Raw genomic sequence first — 16533 nt, 5'->3', positions numbered from 1 at the left:
GATTAGAGAATTCTTCAATGCACACTGTTTAAATATGTAGGTATATACACACACACACACACACACATATGGTCTCATATTACCTTTTTATTTTTTGTTTTAGGTTTAAAAGCATGCTCATATGTTAGGTACTTACATAAATTGTTACATTATTTTTTCTGTGTAATACCATTTTGTTTATGTGGTTTAAATACATTCTTCCTTTAAACTCTTTAAAAACAAAAAAGCAAGAGCTGCAGATAAGATAGCATATATTTACAAAAGTGCTTTTACTTTTAAACCCTCCATGTTCATCTTAGAAATAATTCCTAATGTTGTTAAGTGTAGCAAAGCTGTCTTTTCTAAATGGAGAAAACCACTTTGCTACCATGGAATTCTGGCCATCGGTGACAGATGATCCACAGTACCAAAAGGTGATTAAAAAAAAAAAAATCCTTGAGGTTTATCAAGATCAAATGTAGGTAAACCAGTGTATGAAATACCAACTTATAGGCTGTTGATCCCAGGTTTCTTCCTCCCCGGGTTCAGGAAGGAGACAGCTTGTCTCTCATCGGATGGCAAAGTAGGTGATTTCTACCAAATATTAATGACATAGAAACATGTCGTTTCTGCTCCAGGACCTGCAAAGAGGAACATAAGGTTTGAGTTCTCCAAAATGCAGTTGTCAGAGAGTATTACCTGTTTTGAGGGGGGGTGCTCTAGCCAGGAAAGAAAATGCAAGCACACTTATGATGGGAGAAGCAATGAGCTGTTTGATTAGAGTTGGGCATCTTAGCTTTATTAAGACAGAACAGCAGAGGAGTCCAAAAGAGACAAGCTGATTAATAGGAAGATGCCCAGGTAGTTGAAGAAATTTTACAGAAACCTGACTCTGTCTAGTTTGGTTTAGCACTGGAGATGAAAACCTGGAATGGTGATATCTCATCTGGCCAGATGACCCAGAACTGCTGCTGCACACCAAGGCAGCATTCCTTATCCTCCCCTGGAAAAGGGGACAAGTGGTTAGTCAGAGTGGACAATTCACAATTACACAGAGGCACCTTTTTATACTGAAACATTGCTTGAAAAAGCAGTCTTTGCCCCTTCCTTAGCAACAAAATCCCTCCACTTAAGAGAGCCAGGAGAATTCTGTTTTACTACATTTGCCAATTTATGAAGTGAATGGCAAACTACTGATATTTAGTTGCTACAAAAAAAAGTTAAAGAAAAAAATTTTGAAGAAAATGAGGGAAAGTATCATTTATCACTTATAAAGGCAAGGACATGAACATTCATTTGTCATGCAGTCTGCCTCATATTTTCCCCCAGGTTAACTAAGGTACAAAATAAGGAGGAATAAGACGCAAATGTTAGTTACTATAAAAATGCCTGCATATCTATAAAATCCAAGGGCTGGCAACTAAAACATAGTCAAATGATTTTAGGATTTTTTTTTCAATATTGATACATAAGTGTAAGTATTCACTTCCAAATAAGAGAAAAGTTTTTGATTTTTTTCCTCTTTCAGGAAAATTCCCATAAAGTAATAAACTTGAGGGTTGGGGTCTTTTAATTTTTTGAGAATTTTGGTGAAAGACCTATAGGTTTATATTAGCCACGTTCATACTATGTCTAGAAAGCAACCTATTTTGGGAAACTTAATCTGAAAGCTTTCTCTTGAAAATGAAGGCATCAAATTTAAAAATATGGAAAATTTTAAATGTGATGCAAAGATAAATCGTTTTTCCCCCGTTCATATTGTTTTAATCCCTGTCAGATGTAGTTTACAAAGGGGAAGGACAAGTGTCCTTGTATAGAATATGCAGACACAGCCCGACACCATGGGGCCCATGGGAACAGCATCTCTAATCCCAGGAGTGGTTCTTGGCTCAAGGTGGCAGCCAGGAGATAGATAGTTTATTAAAGTGCTCCTGCACAGTGGCCTCAACTATTAAACTTCAAACAGTCATTCCCACTTAAACTAGTGTGACTTTTTTTCTTTCCTATATTGGGTGTCCCCAGAATCTTGGGGGACAGTTTCTAGGATTGACTTCTCAAATGCTGCCAGGTAATGGATTTAACATTTATGAAATGTCCATTAGATCTAGGCACTGGGACAGATTCTTTTTACTTAATTCACATAATCCTCAAGTGAGTTTAGATGTTTTTATTCTCCTTTTATAAATTATAAGAACTGAGGCAAGGGAAGGTTAAATAACTTGTCAAGATCATTTAGCTATTACTAAGTACTTGAGTTTAGATTTTTAATTCTCTGATACCAAGCCAGTTATTTTGCCATTTTGCATAATCTAAAACCTAGTGTTAATGCAAATTATTTCTATTTGTCAAAAGCAGGAACAAATTCTTGTGACTGGGTTGGGTAGGTCACCTTCTAGAGGTGACACTATATCCAAGAGGGGGATTTTTGATGACTAAGAGGCAAAGACTATCATTTCTAGGAATAATACCCATGAGTTAGAGCCCCTCCATAGCAGTCACCATTTGATAGGGAGTTGATTATCAGACATTGGGTGAAAACAAGAAAGCAACCATTTGGGTCATGGCTACACTAGAACCTCAGAGTCAAAGCAGACTAGAAAAGGGGTAATCCTCTAACTTCTTTGCTGGATATCCTTCATTTTGGCTTTCTGTTTAACACATTATAAAGTTAGTTTTTATAGTGGTCTACCAAGGCCTAATCCCAACCATATCCCTTTATCTTCCCAACCTCCTTCTCCACCCTATTTCTTCTTGATCATCATGCTCTAGCCACTCTGGTATTCTGCCTTTTTTTTTTTTTTTTTTTTAAATCCGTCAAGCATCTCTCTCCCTGTTCCGTATTCTAGAACTTTGTCTAGATATCCACAGGCCTCACTTTCTTTTCTCTTTCAAGTCTTCAGTCAAATGTCGTTTTCTCAATGAGGCTGTCCTGATTATCCTCCTTAAAAATTGCCACACCCCTATTTCAGTGCTCTCTTATCTTGCTATATTTTTTTTCCCATAGCATCTATAACCCACCAATACTATGTAATTTATTTATTATATTATTTTCCCACTCCCTCCCCATTAGAATACAAACTCTATAGGAATTTTTATCTCTTTTATTTATTGAGGCGACTCCAGTGCGTAGAAGAGGGCCTGGCACAGAATAAGTGCTTAATAAATATTTGTTGCATGAATGGTTGAGTTAATGAGTGGCCTCTTCTTCATTTTTTTAGAGGTTTTCTGACATCTGCAGCAAGTATTTTGAAGAATCCCTCAGTGTGTTGTCATCAGACTGACCCTGTTAATAGTGGATAAGTTCCAATTTCTCTGAATGGCAATATGGTCAGTTCATTTTTGGTAGAGTGACTTCGCTGTGATGATACTTGAATTAACATGTGAAAGACAAGCCTTGATTTTTGTTAGTTTATTTGTTTGAGCTTGTACAGTCTTAGATTTTCTTGGTAAGTTGTTTACTTTCTTTTTTGGAAAATTTTGGATATAAACTAAAGTTGGGAAATACAGTGAACTCTTAGGTACCTATCAAAAGCTTCTGCAGTTAATACATGGCTAGCCTCACTTTGTCAGTACTCCTTGCTCCCTGCCCCTTCACCAAGATTATTGTGAAGCAAAAAGCAATGATAAGAAGATCACAATCATTTTATTTGTAAATTATCTGGAAAGTTTTAGATAAAGTTGAATAGGGTTAAAACTCTTAACATTGCAGCTCATGATTTGTTTTAAAATATGGTTATATCGCTGTTTAAGCAAGTCACTCATATTCTGGAGTTTTACAATATTTGTATCTTTCCATCTGAGATCTGCTGGACCAGTTTTCTGACTTTGATTTGAATGTGACTTCTTCCGTTTCAGCTATCTAGCTCAGTGTATTGGACAAAAACCCACAACTTCCTTTTAAGGGTTTTCATATGAATGGCCTTTTATATAAAATGACTGGATACTTTAAAAAGGGAAAGCTGTTTGTTTTTAGGGAGGTAGAATTATGGGTAATATGTAATTTTTCCAAAATTGGACTATATTATTACTGTTAAAAGAAAAAAGCATTTTGTAATTAAGGGTTCCCTACTTATCTGTGGAATATGAGATGACCAAATCAGTGATGCATGACAAAGGTCAATTTTGTTGTACCAGTGGCTGAAGAAGAGCTGGATAAAATACTTTGTTCAGAGCAAATGAGCTGTGATTTTTATCTGAAAGCTTATTTTTTGAAGCATAAATTCTGTCTTTGCTCTGGGGTTACTTCAAGACATTCTCAAAGCATGTCCAAAGTCAAAGTGTTTAATTTGCTGAAAGTTGTTATAGGCCCCTGTAATCTGCAGGTATTTCTTAGATTGGAGAGCAGAGGTGAAAGTGAGCGATTTGTGTAACCATCACAATGTGTGCATTATTAAAATAAAGTTTTAAAAAATTAAAATTCCTTAAGTAATGTATCTCATATGCAATTTTAATCTTATTAGACTTTACATGTGGTCTTAATAACTTTCTAGCTTATCAGTTGTGAAGGTATAATAAAAAATTAGTCATTTGCTGTTACTAAATTATAGTCCATGTTAAGGAACATAGTCTGCTTAGAAACATCTGAAAGTTTTAAGTGCTGACTAGGACATTTTAAAATGTTATATTATTTTAAAAAGATTTTCTTGACAGACAAATCAGCATCTCTGCCAGTTTTTGCATCATTATTTTTGGCAGGATAATAAGCTGTAATGCCAGGATTCAGATATATGGTAGTTGGAATTATAGATGATCCAAAAATTCATTCTCAAACTGTGATATATCTCACACCCATAGGAAGTAGGGTGTAGATTACAAATAACTAGGTGTATACATGATTTTAAAGCTACCCAAATAAAGATAAGTGGTTTCTAATAAAGGGATAACTTTTGAACTATTGTAATTTTGATCATGTATTTTAAGTTAATAGAACATTCAAAGTCTTAGCACTTTGTCAGGCTTTGGCAGTACATAATAGTAAATATGTAATAATGCTTTGAATTTCTTAAGGAGAAAGGCATAACTTTAAACAGTTTCTGATGTGTATGTCCTTTGCTTAATGAGGGAGCAGCTGAAGTCACAGGAGAGGCGTTAGTTGATGGAGTACAGTTTCTGAGGAGGCAGTTGGTAAGGCCATCTTAAATGGTTATGTGTAAGGATGCTGGGCCGAGTGGGTGAGGAGGGGCTGAAATCTGGTGCTTTTCCTGCTGAATTTATGCCCTTGTGTAGGGATCATGTGCCCAGAGGAGGCACTTTTCTCTTACACAGTTTATACATGACCTGTCAGAGGCTCTGGTGGGTAGAGATGTGCCCCAGAGCTCAGGAGAAGTGATTCCTATTCCATAATGAAAATAAGAGAGCAGAAAGCAAAATCTAAGTAGGCATACTTTCAAATATTTATTTTACTGAGGGCAGGAAGATACTGACTTTCTAGTAAAAAATTTTACATACATACATCTATCATTTTATTTGTAATAAAGTTCCCAGATGCACAGAACATGGCTTAACATTTAAAAATTTTTTTTAAATTTATTTTTAGCATAACAGTATTCATTGCTTTTGTACCATACCCAGTGCTCCATGCAATCCGTGCCCTCTGTAATACCCACCACCTGGTACCTCGACCTCCCACCCCCCGCCCCTTCAGAACCCTCAGATTGTTTTTCAGAGTCCATAGTCTCTCATGGTTCACCTCCCCTTCCAATTTCCCCCAACTCCCTTGTCCTCTCTAACTCCCCAAGTCCTCCATGCTATTTGTTATGCTCCACAAATAAGTGAAACCATATGATAATTGACTCTCTCTGCTTGACTTATTTCACTCAGCAGAATCTCTTCCAGTCCTGTCCATGTTGCTACAAAAGTTGGGTATTCATCCTTTCTGATGGAGGCATAATACTCCATAGTGCATATGGATCACATCTTCCTTATCCATTCCTCCGTTGAAGGGCATATTGTTCTTTCCACAGTTTGGTGACCGTGGCCATTGCTGCTGTAAACATTGGGGTACAGATGGCCCTTCTTTTCACGGCATCTGTGTCTTTGGGGTAAATACCCAGTAGTGCAATTGCAGGGTCATAGGGAAGTTCTATTTTTAATTTCTTGAGGAATCTCCACACTGTTCTCCAAAGAGGCTGCATGAACTTGCATTCCCACCAACAGTGGAAGAGGGTTCCCCTTTCCCCACACCCCCTCCCACACATGTTGTTTCCTGTCTTGCTAATTTTGGCCATTCTAACTGGTGTAAGGTGGTATCTCAATGTGGTTTTAATTTGAATCTCCCTGATGGCTAGTGATGATGAACATTTTTTCATGTGTCTGATCATGGCTTAACATTTTTAACTTTGTTTAAAAAAATTGTTTTCATATCACTTATGACTAGATATCATTATCTATATATACATTCATTAAAGTTTGAGTGGCCCATAAAGTTTTATGTGGTCTGACTTCTCCCTACCTTTCTGCCATCATTGCCTAGAGTTTATTCCTCTGTTGATTATATTTCAGCCACAGAGAATTCTTCTGTTCTTCAAAGTTCAAGATCATTTTGGGGGGAGACTTGGTATTCTCTTTGCTTGGGTATTCTCTTTCCACCCTGCTTTACCTTGGCATGGTGGGTTTCTTTTTATCCTTTAGATCTTATGCACCTCACTGTGGCCTTCCCTTCCTGACTTTCAGTCTCTAATAGCCTTGCCAGCCCAGTCTTCTCTCACACATTATCTGTTTTTTCCCCAGTAGTACCCATTATTATATATTACTGTCATCTATTTATTATCTACTTATCCCAGATACTACCTCAAGGGCAAGGACCCTTGTTTGTCTTGTTTCCCAGAAATACATTCCCAAGTACGTGTTTACCTAGCACATAATTGGTGCTCAATAATATTGTTGAATAAATTATTAAAGTGGGAAAGACATGCTCAAAATATATTTTATTTATTTGTTTTTTTAAAGATTTTATTTACTTATTCGATAGAGAGAGATCACAAGTAGGCAGAGAGAGAAAGGAGGAAGCAGGCTTCCCGCCAAGGAGAGAGCCCGATGCGGGACTCGATCCCAGGACCCTGGGATCATGACCCAAGCTGAAGGCAGAGGCTTTAACCCTCTGAGCCACCCAGGTGCCCCTCAAAATATATTTTAAAGTTATTTTCTTCTCCTGGTTTTTATGTTGGCAGCATGCTTCTCACTTTTCTATATTTTGGTTCTTTAGTCAGTTTTCTTATGCTGTTTTCTGAACCAGACAGCTTCCTGTGAGGCATACTAAAGTTTTCAAATTTAGGATAAAAAATAAATTGCTTGTTCCTGGTAAATAGCACCATGCAATGCATGGTTTAATTTAAAATCTTCAGATTTTGACTGTAAGTTTCAAGTAACTGTTGGTTATCTAGATCAGGACTGGTAGTGTAACCTTTAATATCATTGTATGATTTAATACATAGATATAATTTGCAAAAATACTTGATGGTGATATGTTAGTGTTAATAAGAAATATTTAAAAATTTTCTACCAAATGCTGTCATTTGAAGCTATGAAGTAATTGATTTAAATGGTCCTGTTTATTCCAGTGATGTTAAAGCACTTCTCATAGACTGGTACTCAGGCAGCTACTTGTTCAGTCATCCCTGTAATCCAGCATTAAGAAATGGATAGGTATGGTATGGGTCAGTGTAGTGTGATAACAAGAATTTGAGGAGTTCCTGACTGGATGTCCCTTATCAGTGAATTAGGAGGCATGTTCATTTGCTCAGATTAAGAGGACAAATAGCTGGGGCACCTTGGTGGCTCAGCGGGTTAAAGCCTCTGCCTTTGGCTCAGGTCATGATCCCAGGATCCTGGGATCGAGCCCCATATCAGGCTCTCTGCTAGGCAGGGAGCCTGCTTCCTCCTCTCTCTCTGCCTACTTGTGATCTCTGTCTGTCAAATAAATAAATAAATAAATAAATAAAAAAGAGGACAAATAGCTGGATGGTTGGGTTGAGGAAACAATGTAGAATGGAAAGGAATTGGCTAGGGAAGTGGAGAAAGGTTACTGGATGAGCTGATGACTGAGATAGATAATGATACATTTCAGTGGTACCAGTCTGTTAGTTTGTACAAATAACTGAAATGATAAATTGTTGGGTAACATAATAGGCAATTCTTATTTTTTTCAAGTTCTCTAGCATATGTCTTACAATTGGGGGAAAAACCCCACTATCAGATGGGGTTTTTAATATCTGTTAGTGTAGTTGATGAGATAACGACAATATGAAGGGGGAGGTCAAGAGGTCTGTATGATGTTAAGATTTTATATTTCTTTTTTTTTTTTTAAAGATTTTATTTATTTATTTGACAGAGAGAGATCACAAGTAGACAGAGAGGCAGGCAGAGAGAGAGAGAGAGAGGGAAGCAGGCTCCCTGCTGAGCAGAGAGCCCGATGCGGGCCTCGATCCCAGGACCCTGAGATCATGACCTGAGCCGAAGGCAGCGGCTTAACCCACTGAGCCACCCAGGTGCCCAAGATTTTATATTTCATTGAATTGTAAAAATAATGATTCTCTGTGGTTGCCAGGGACTCAGGGAGGGGAAACAGGGAGTTATTAGCCAACAGGTATACAATTTCAGTTAGGCAAAATGGGTAAGTTGTATTGATTTGCTGTACAACGTTTTGCCTACAGTTAACAAGTACTATGTTGGGGCATCTGTGTGGCTCAGTGGGTTAAAGCCTCTGCCTTCAGCTCAGGTCATGATCCCAGAGTCCTGGGATGGAGCCGTGCATCAGGCTCTCTGCTTGGCAGGGAGCCTCCCCCCCCCCACCCCTTTGCCTACTTGTGATCTCTGTCAAATAAATAAATAAATAAAATCTTTAAAAAAAAAAAAAGTACTATGTGGTACAGTCAAAAATCTGTTAAGGGCATAGATAGATCTTGTATTAAGTGTTCTTACTACAGTAAAACTTGTTAAAAAGAGGAAAAAGTAATTTTAAGAAGCCTGTGCAAAGTTAAATAAATTTATTGTAAATCTCTACAGCAACCACTAAAAAAAAAGATAAAAACCACAATACATTAAAATGAAATACTGAAAAAAAATTCAAATAATCCCAGTAAAGGCAAGAAAGAGAATACACAGAATGAAAACAGAAGGACAAACAGAAAACAATAAAATGGTAGTCCTAAATCCGAACATCAATATTTATATTAAATATAAATGGTCTAAATACAACAATCAAAAGATAGCAGTTGTTAGATTCAATTATAATTTTTAAAAAGATTCTATTATAGGGGTCCAGGAGTGGCTCAGTGGGTTAAAGCCTCTGCCTTCTGCTCAGGTCATGATCCCAGTGTCCTGGGATCAAGCCCTGCATTGGGCTCTTTGCTCAGCAGGGAGCCTGCCTTCCTTCCTCTCTCTCTGCTTGCCTCTCTGCCTACTTGTAACCTCTGTCTGTCAAATAAATTAAAAAAAAAAGATTATATTATAGTCTGTCCACAAGAAACCCATTCTAAGTTTAGTGCTATAGGAGGTTAAAAGGAAAGGATGGAAATAGATATACTGTTAAAATACTAGTAAAATATTTGGTGTGGCTATCAGGCGAAGTACACTTCAGAGCAAGGAAAATTACCAAGGATATTACACAGTGATAAAGAACCAAGAAGACTTAACAATTCTAAATATTTATCTACTTAAGAACAGAGCTTCGGGCGCCTGGGTGGCTCAGTTGGTTGGATGACTGCCTTCAGCTCAGGTCATGATCCTGGAGTCCTGGGATCGAGTCCCACATCAGGCTCCCAGCTCCATGGGAAGTCTGCTTCTCCCTCTGACCTTCTCCTTGCTCATGTTCTCTCTCACTGTCTCTCTCTCAAATAAATAAATAAAATCTTAAAAAAAAAAAAAAAAAAAGAACAGAGCTTCAAAAAAATACATGATCCAAAAACTGGTAGAATTGAAAGGAGAAATGAGCAAATCCACTTGTAGGTGAAAATTTCAACATTCCTTTCAGTAAGAGATAAAATCAACAAAGATATAGAACATATGAATAGCATCAACTAACTGGATCTAATTGAAATAAAGAATACAAGACCCAAAAGAATAAAATGTATATTCTTTTCAGGTGCTTATAGAACATATACAAAGAATAGGATCAGCAAATGTTTCATGTAAAAGGCCAGATAGTAAATATTTAGGTACTGTGAGCTGTATGGTCTCTGTCACAACTATTCAAATCTGCCACTGTAGTGCAAAAGCAGCCTTAGATAATTCATAAATAAATAAATTTGGTTATGTTCCAATAATACTTTATTTATGGATGTTGAACTTTGAATTTCATGTAATTTTTCACAGGTCATGAAATGTTCTTTTGATATTTTCATCATTTAAAGTGTAAAAATAATTACTATTTCATTGGACCATACAGAAGTTGTCAGGGACTGAATTTTTGTATAAAAATAGGCCATAGTTTGCTCTCCCCTGGGCAAGATACACCATATCCTGGGGCATGAAACAAACCTTAAGAAAGTTTTTAAAACTTAAACCATACAAAGTCTGTTCTCTAAAAATGTTGGAATTAAATTCCAAAACAGTATAAAAAGGTGTCTGGAAAATACACAAATATTTGGAAATTAGACAACATAATTCTAAATAGCCTGTGGGTCAAAGAAGATGAAAGAAGTCTCAAGGTTAAATTACAACAGCTCAAATTGAATTTAAATGAAAATACAGGGGCGCCTGGGTGGCTCAGTTGTTGGGTGTCTGCCTGTGGCTCTGGTCATGATCTTGGCATCCTGGTCCTGGAATCCAGCCCTGTATTGGGCTCCCTGCTTGGTGGGGAGCTTGCTTCTCCCTCCCCAGCTCCACCGTGTTTGTGTTCCGTCTCTTGCTATCTCTGTCATAAATAAAATCTTAAAAAATTACAGGCAAACATATAAATATTTGTGGGGTGCAGTAATAGAGGGAAATTTGTAGCATTAAATTTATAGCACTAAAATAGAGGGAAATTTAGAGTACCAAGTGCTTATATTAGAAAATAAGAAAGATCTTAATAATCTAAGCTTTTATCTGTAGGTTTTCTATATAGAAAGTTCATTTTTTTTTCATTATGCTGTTATATGATTTTCTGATTGATTTGATATTTCTTTTGTTTGTGCCCATTCTTAAGATATGGATGAGTCTTCTGACTTTCTATTTTCTTTAATCCAATATGGCTAAATTCTCCTTGACTTTTTTTTTTTAAGATTAAAAAAAAATTTCTTAAGTAATCTCTACACCCAGTGTGGGGCTCAGCCCTACGACCCCTGATCAAGAGTCACATGTTCCACTGACTGAGCCAGAATGTACCCCTTCTTGACTTCTGGTTCTGTGGCTAGGTTATTTTCTCTGAGCTAGAGTTTGGTGGTTGGGTAATGATTTGTGCTTACTTTCTATACTCTTAGAGTTGGGAGGGCTAGGAGAATAAGGGTAATTCAGATAGGAGTTGTGTAGTCTTTTCTAAAGGAAATGGATTGTGGGGACACCTGGGTGGTTCAGCTGTTAAGTGTCAGCTCAGCTCATGATGCCAGGGTTCTGGGATCGAGCCCCACATCAAGTTCCATACTCAGCAGGAAGCCTGTTTCTCACACTCCCACTCCCCCTGCTTGTGTTCCTTCTCTCGCTTTGTCTCTGTCAAATTAAAAAAAAAAAAATCTTAAGAAATGGGTTCTGCTTTTTCTTTAAAACTTATTGTGTCTAAACCAGGGTTCATTTCTTCTAAATGGGGTATACTTTTCCTGTGGGGGATATCTCAGATTTCTGATGGATTCCTCTGTTTTGTTGTGTAACCCTGGTGCTTTTTCTTCCATGGGGAAGAAGTATTCCATTCCATTTTACTTTATTTCTACTTCAACATTTATAGTTTATAATAGTTCACTTTCCTTTTAGTTTTCGATTTTGGTATATTCTGATTTACTGTTGTGGACTGTTAGCTATGCTTATGTTTTGAACAGTGGGCCTGAAGTTTCCTCATTTCTTCACTGGGATATAGACGCTGTATTTGGAGTTTGTCTGCTCTAAAGATCTTTTCAGTCCCTTTTTCCTGAGCTTCCTACTTATTCCTCAGTCTGCTTTTTTTCAGAGAGGGCACAATTTGTGAGAAATCTCGTGACTTTTCTGACATTTCTCTTTCCAGATCTTCTTTAGGGTGGAGGTGGGATGAAGATTATAGTCACAATTTTGCAAATTGTGACAAATTGTCAGGAAAAAATTTTCCTCTGCCCTCTTAGGTTTGCTCTTGAGAGGCCTGCAGATTAAACTACCAAAGACATATTAGCAAGAGGAAAAAAACAGATTTAATTTTGTATGTTGTACTGGAGTTAAATGTGACTGAAGATTTTGGAATTTGGGACTTCTAGCATCTTAAAAGGGGTGGTAGAGTAGAAGGGCATTTTTGGGAGAACAGTGACTTCTTAGAGAGGCATGGGGAGAAGGGGCACTTATGAAAAAGTAAATGACTTTTTAGAAAGATGAGTGGGTCCTTAGAAGAAAAGATGATACATATATAGTTTTGTGACAAAATCTAACTGGGTGTAGAGCTGACTTCTTTTTTAGGAAAGAAATTAGAATTGTTCCTTGGGAGGGGATTTATGACAATTGAATTCTTTTGGGAGTTCTGATTTTGGCAAATAAGGGGTTTTAGAAAGTCAAATGCATATAGCTCAAATATGCCACAGTGGCTTATTTTGGACCCCTTCATATGGTTGTTTCTCCTTTCTTGTTTGGTTTCTCTGCCTTTAAAATGTTCTTCAGTTGTTTTTGTTAGATTTTGACAAAGGAATTTTGTGATTCAGTTTTATTCATCTTTCTCCCTCATTTTCAGAATCTGTAATATTGTATAGTCAGGAAAATTAAAGATATTTCCATTGAAGAGTGCAAAATAGACCAAGAAGCAAGTTATGAAAGAATAAATGAGATGCTCATACATATTTTAGAAATTTTCCAAAATAAAAGCAGTGCACTGAAGTAATCTACCAAATTAATAAAGAACAATTAAAATTTATTGAGAATGAGGTAAAAAAATCATATTTAAACATGTTTCCTGAGAATTTGTGTTAAACTTTGTGGAAAACAATGTGATATGTTTCAAAATTCCTTTTTTTTTTTTTTAAAGATTTTATTTATTTGCCAGAGATAGAGAGAGTACACACAAGCAGGCAGAGAGGCAGGCAGAGGCAGCGACGAGAGAAGCAGGCTCCCCGCCGAGCAAAGAGCCCGATGTGGGACTCGATCCCAGGACCTTGGAATCATGACCTGAGCCGAAGGCAGCGGCTCAACCAACTGAGCCACCCAGGCGTCCCTCAAAATTCCTTTTTTAAATTAAAGAGCAGGAGAGCACGGGCAGGGGGAGTGGCAGGCAAAGGGGGAGGGATAAATAGGCCCCTCGCTGAACAGGGAGCCTGATATGGGGCTCCATCCCAGGAGATCATGACCTGAGCAGAAGGCAGGTGGTTAACCAACCAAGCTACCCAGGCATCCCTGTTTCAGAATTCTTAAAAACATTTATTTTCTTTCACATACCATTTTTTTCCCCACATACCAATTTAACTTTAGGAATTTGATTTAAGGAAATACTCAGAAATAAGTATTTAGAAATAAGTTAAATTTGTCAATGTTAATATAAACCCTAAAATGAAACTTATCTAAATGCTGATCAACAGCTGAGTATTAAAGTGTCATTGCTTTATACTCAACTAAAGAAAGCAGGACCCTAAGCCATATATGTTATATGATCCCAGTTTTACAACATACAGTCTTACCTCAGAGATGTTGCAGGTTTGGTTCTAGACCACTGCAATGAAGCAAATCAAACCATTTTTTTCGTTTCCCAGTACATATAAAAGTTATGTTCACACTATAGTCTAGTTTGTTAAGTGTACAATAACATTATGTCTAAAATATATACATACCTTAATTTAAAAATACTTTATTGCTAAAATATGCTAACCATCTTCTGAGCTTTCACTGAGCTATAATTTTTGGTGGTGGAGCGTCTTCTTTGATATTGATGGCTGCTGACTGATCAGGGTGGTTGTCGCTGAAGGTTCAGGTGGCTTTGGCAATTTCTTAAAATAAGACAATAAAGTTTGCCACATTAGTAGACTCTTGCTTTCATGAATGGTTTCTCTGTACTGGGGGGTGGGGTGCTATTTGATAGCATTTTACCAACAGTAGCAGACTTCTTTCAAAATGGGCATCTATCCTTTTATAGATAAGATATAAAAGACCACTGCCTTATTTTTTTTAAGACTTTATTTATTTACTTGACAGACAGAGATCACAAGTAGGCAGAGAGGCAGACAGAGAGAGAGAGGAGGAAGCAGGCCCCCCATGGAGCAGAGAGCCCAATGCGGGGCTCTATCCCAAGACCCTAGGATCAGGATGATCTGAGCCGAAGGCAGAGGCTTTAACCCACTGACCCACCCAGGTGCCACTGCCACTGCCTTATTAACTGATTTTATGTAATGTCCTAATCCTTGATCATCATTTCAATGGTCTTCGTAGCATCTTCACCAGGAGTAGATTCCAATCAAGAAACCACTTTCTTCATCCATAAGAAACTTTCCTAGTCCATTTAAGTTTCATCATGAGATTCAGTCATAGAAATTTAGTCCCATCTTCAGGCTCTGCATCTAATTCTCATTCCCTTGCTATTTTCACTGCATCTGGAGTTCCTTCCTCCCTATGTCTTGTACTCCTCAAGGTCATCCACAAGGTTTGGAATCAACTTCTTCTAAACTCCTGTTCATGTTGACTTCTTCCCATAAATCTTGAATGTTCTTAATGGAATCTAGAGTGGTGAATTCTTTCCAGAAGGTTTATTTTTTCTTTTTTTAAAGATTTTATCTATTTATTTGACACAGAGATCACAAGTAGGCAGAGAGGAGGCAAAGAGAAAGGGGAAAGCAGGCTCCCTGCTGAGCAGAGAGCCTGATGCGGGTCACCGACATCTGAGGACCCTGAGATAATGACCTGAACCGGAGGCAGAGGCCTAACCCACTGAGCCACCTAGGAGCCCAGAAGTTTTCAGTTTGCTTTGCCAGATCCATCAGATGAATCAGGATCTATGGCAGCTTTTGAAAAACATTTTTTCAGTAATAAGACTTGAAAGTTGAAATGACTCATTGATCTTTGGACTGCAGTTTGGATGTTGTGCTAGCAGACATGAAACATAATAAATCTCATTCTGGGGGTACCTGGGTGGCTCAGTGGGTTAAGCCGCTGCCTTCGGCTCAGGTCATGATCTCAGGGACCTGGGATCGAGTCCCGCATCGGGCTCTCTGCTCAGCGGGGAGCCTGCTTCCTTCTCTCTCTCGACCTGCCTCTCTGCCTACTTGTGATCTGTCTGTCAAATAAATAAATAAAATCTTAAAAAAAATAAAAATAAATAAAAATCTTATTCTGCATCTCCATCAGAACTCAGGTACATTGGTAATGAGCAGTAATATTTTCAGAGAAATCTTTTTCTGAGCAGTAATTCTCAACAGTGGGCTTAAAATATTCAGTAAACTATGTTGTAAACACATGTGCTATCATTAAGGCAGGCTTCGTTGTTCCATTTCTAGAGCACAGGCAGAGCAGATTTAGTGTAATTCTAGAGGGCTCTAGGATTTTGGGAATGGTAAGTGGGCATTGACATCAACTTCAAATCACCAGCTGCATTAGCCTCTAAAAAGAGCCTGTCCTGTGAAGCTAGGCATTGGCTTTCCTTCTAGCTATGAGTCCTAGATGGCACCTTCTTTCAGTAGGAGGTTGTTTTGTCTACATTGACAGTCTGTTTTCTTAGTGTAGCCACTTTCCTTAATTATCATAGCTAGATCTTCTGGATAACTTGCTGCAGTTTCTACATCAGCATCTGCTGCTTCATTTTACACTTTTATGTTATGGAGATTTCTTCTTTCCTTAAGTGCATAAACCAATTTCTGCTAGCTTCAAACTTTTCTTATGCAGTTTCCTCAAATTTCTGAGCCTTCATAGAATTGAAGAGTTAGGACCTTGATCTGGATTAGGTTTTGGCTTAAGGGAATGTTGTGGTTGATTTAATCTTCCATCCAGACCACTCAAACTTTTTCCATATCAGCAATAAATAAGGCTGTTTCTCTTTCTTACCATTCGTGTAGTACTTTCATTTCCTTCAAGGATTTTTCCTTTGTATTCATAATGTGACTAACTCTTAGGTACAAGAAGCCTAGATTTTGACCTGTCTCAGTGCTTGACACGCCATCTTTACTAAGCTTAATCATTACTAGCTTCTGATATATAGTGAGAAATGTGCAACTCCTTGTCTTAGTTGAACACTTTGAGGCCATTGTAGGATTAGTGATTGACTTTTTAATATTAATATTGTTGTGTTCTAGGTAGTAGAGAGATCTAAGGAAAGGGAGAGAGAAACAAATTCCCCATTGGTGGAGCAGTCAGAACTCACAGAACATTTATTAACTTTGTTATCTATTGTGGGTTAGGTTGTGGTGCCCCAAGGCAATTACAATAGTAACATCAAATACCACTGACCAAAGATCATCATAACAAATATAATAATAATGAAAGAGTTTGAAATAT

General features: G+C 37.6%; 1 protein-coding gene and 1 long non-coding RNA gene across 2 annotated transcripts in view; both read right to left on the bottom strand.

Annotated features, from left to right (window-relative positions):
- LOC309872503 overlaps positions 1-16533 on the bottom strand; it is an 857896-nt gene that overhangs the window by 364828 nt on the left and 476535 nt on the right. The gene's annotated exons all lie outside the window — the stretch shown is intronic.
- The window catches only part of WDPCP (WD repeat containing planar cell polarity effector), a 506774-nt gene continuing 490353 nt past the window's right edge, over positions 113-16533 (bottom strand). Inside the window, exons 17-18 of the transcript XR_014315874.1 lie at positions 13884-14039; positions 113-620 (exon numbers count right to left, since the gene is read on the bottom strand). The gene's annotated coding sequence lies outside the window, so the exon portion shown is untranslated. The remainder of the gene's footprint in view (positions 621-13883; positions 14040-16533) is intronic.

Source organism: Mustela nivalis (assembly GCF_964662115.1).
Source record: "Mustela nivalis genome assembly, chromosome: 8".
In the NCBI taxonomy this organism is placed as follows: Eukaryota; Metazoa; Chordata; class Mammalia; order Carnivora; family Mustelidae; genus Mustela; species Mustela nivalis.
The sequence above is the reverse complement of the archived record's forward strand: the minus strand, read 5'-3'. Positions and strand labels throughout refer to the sequence as shown.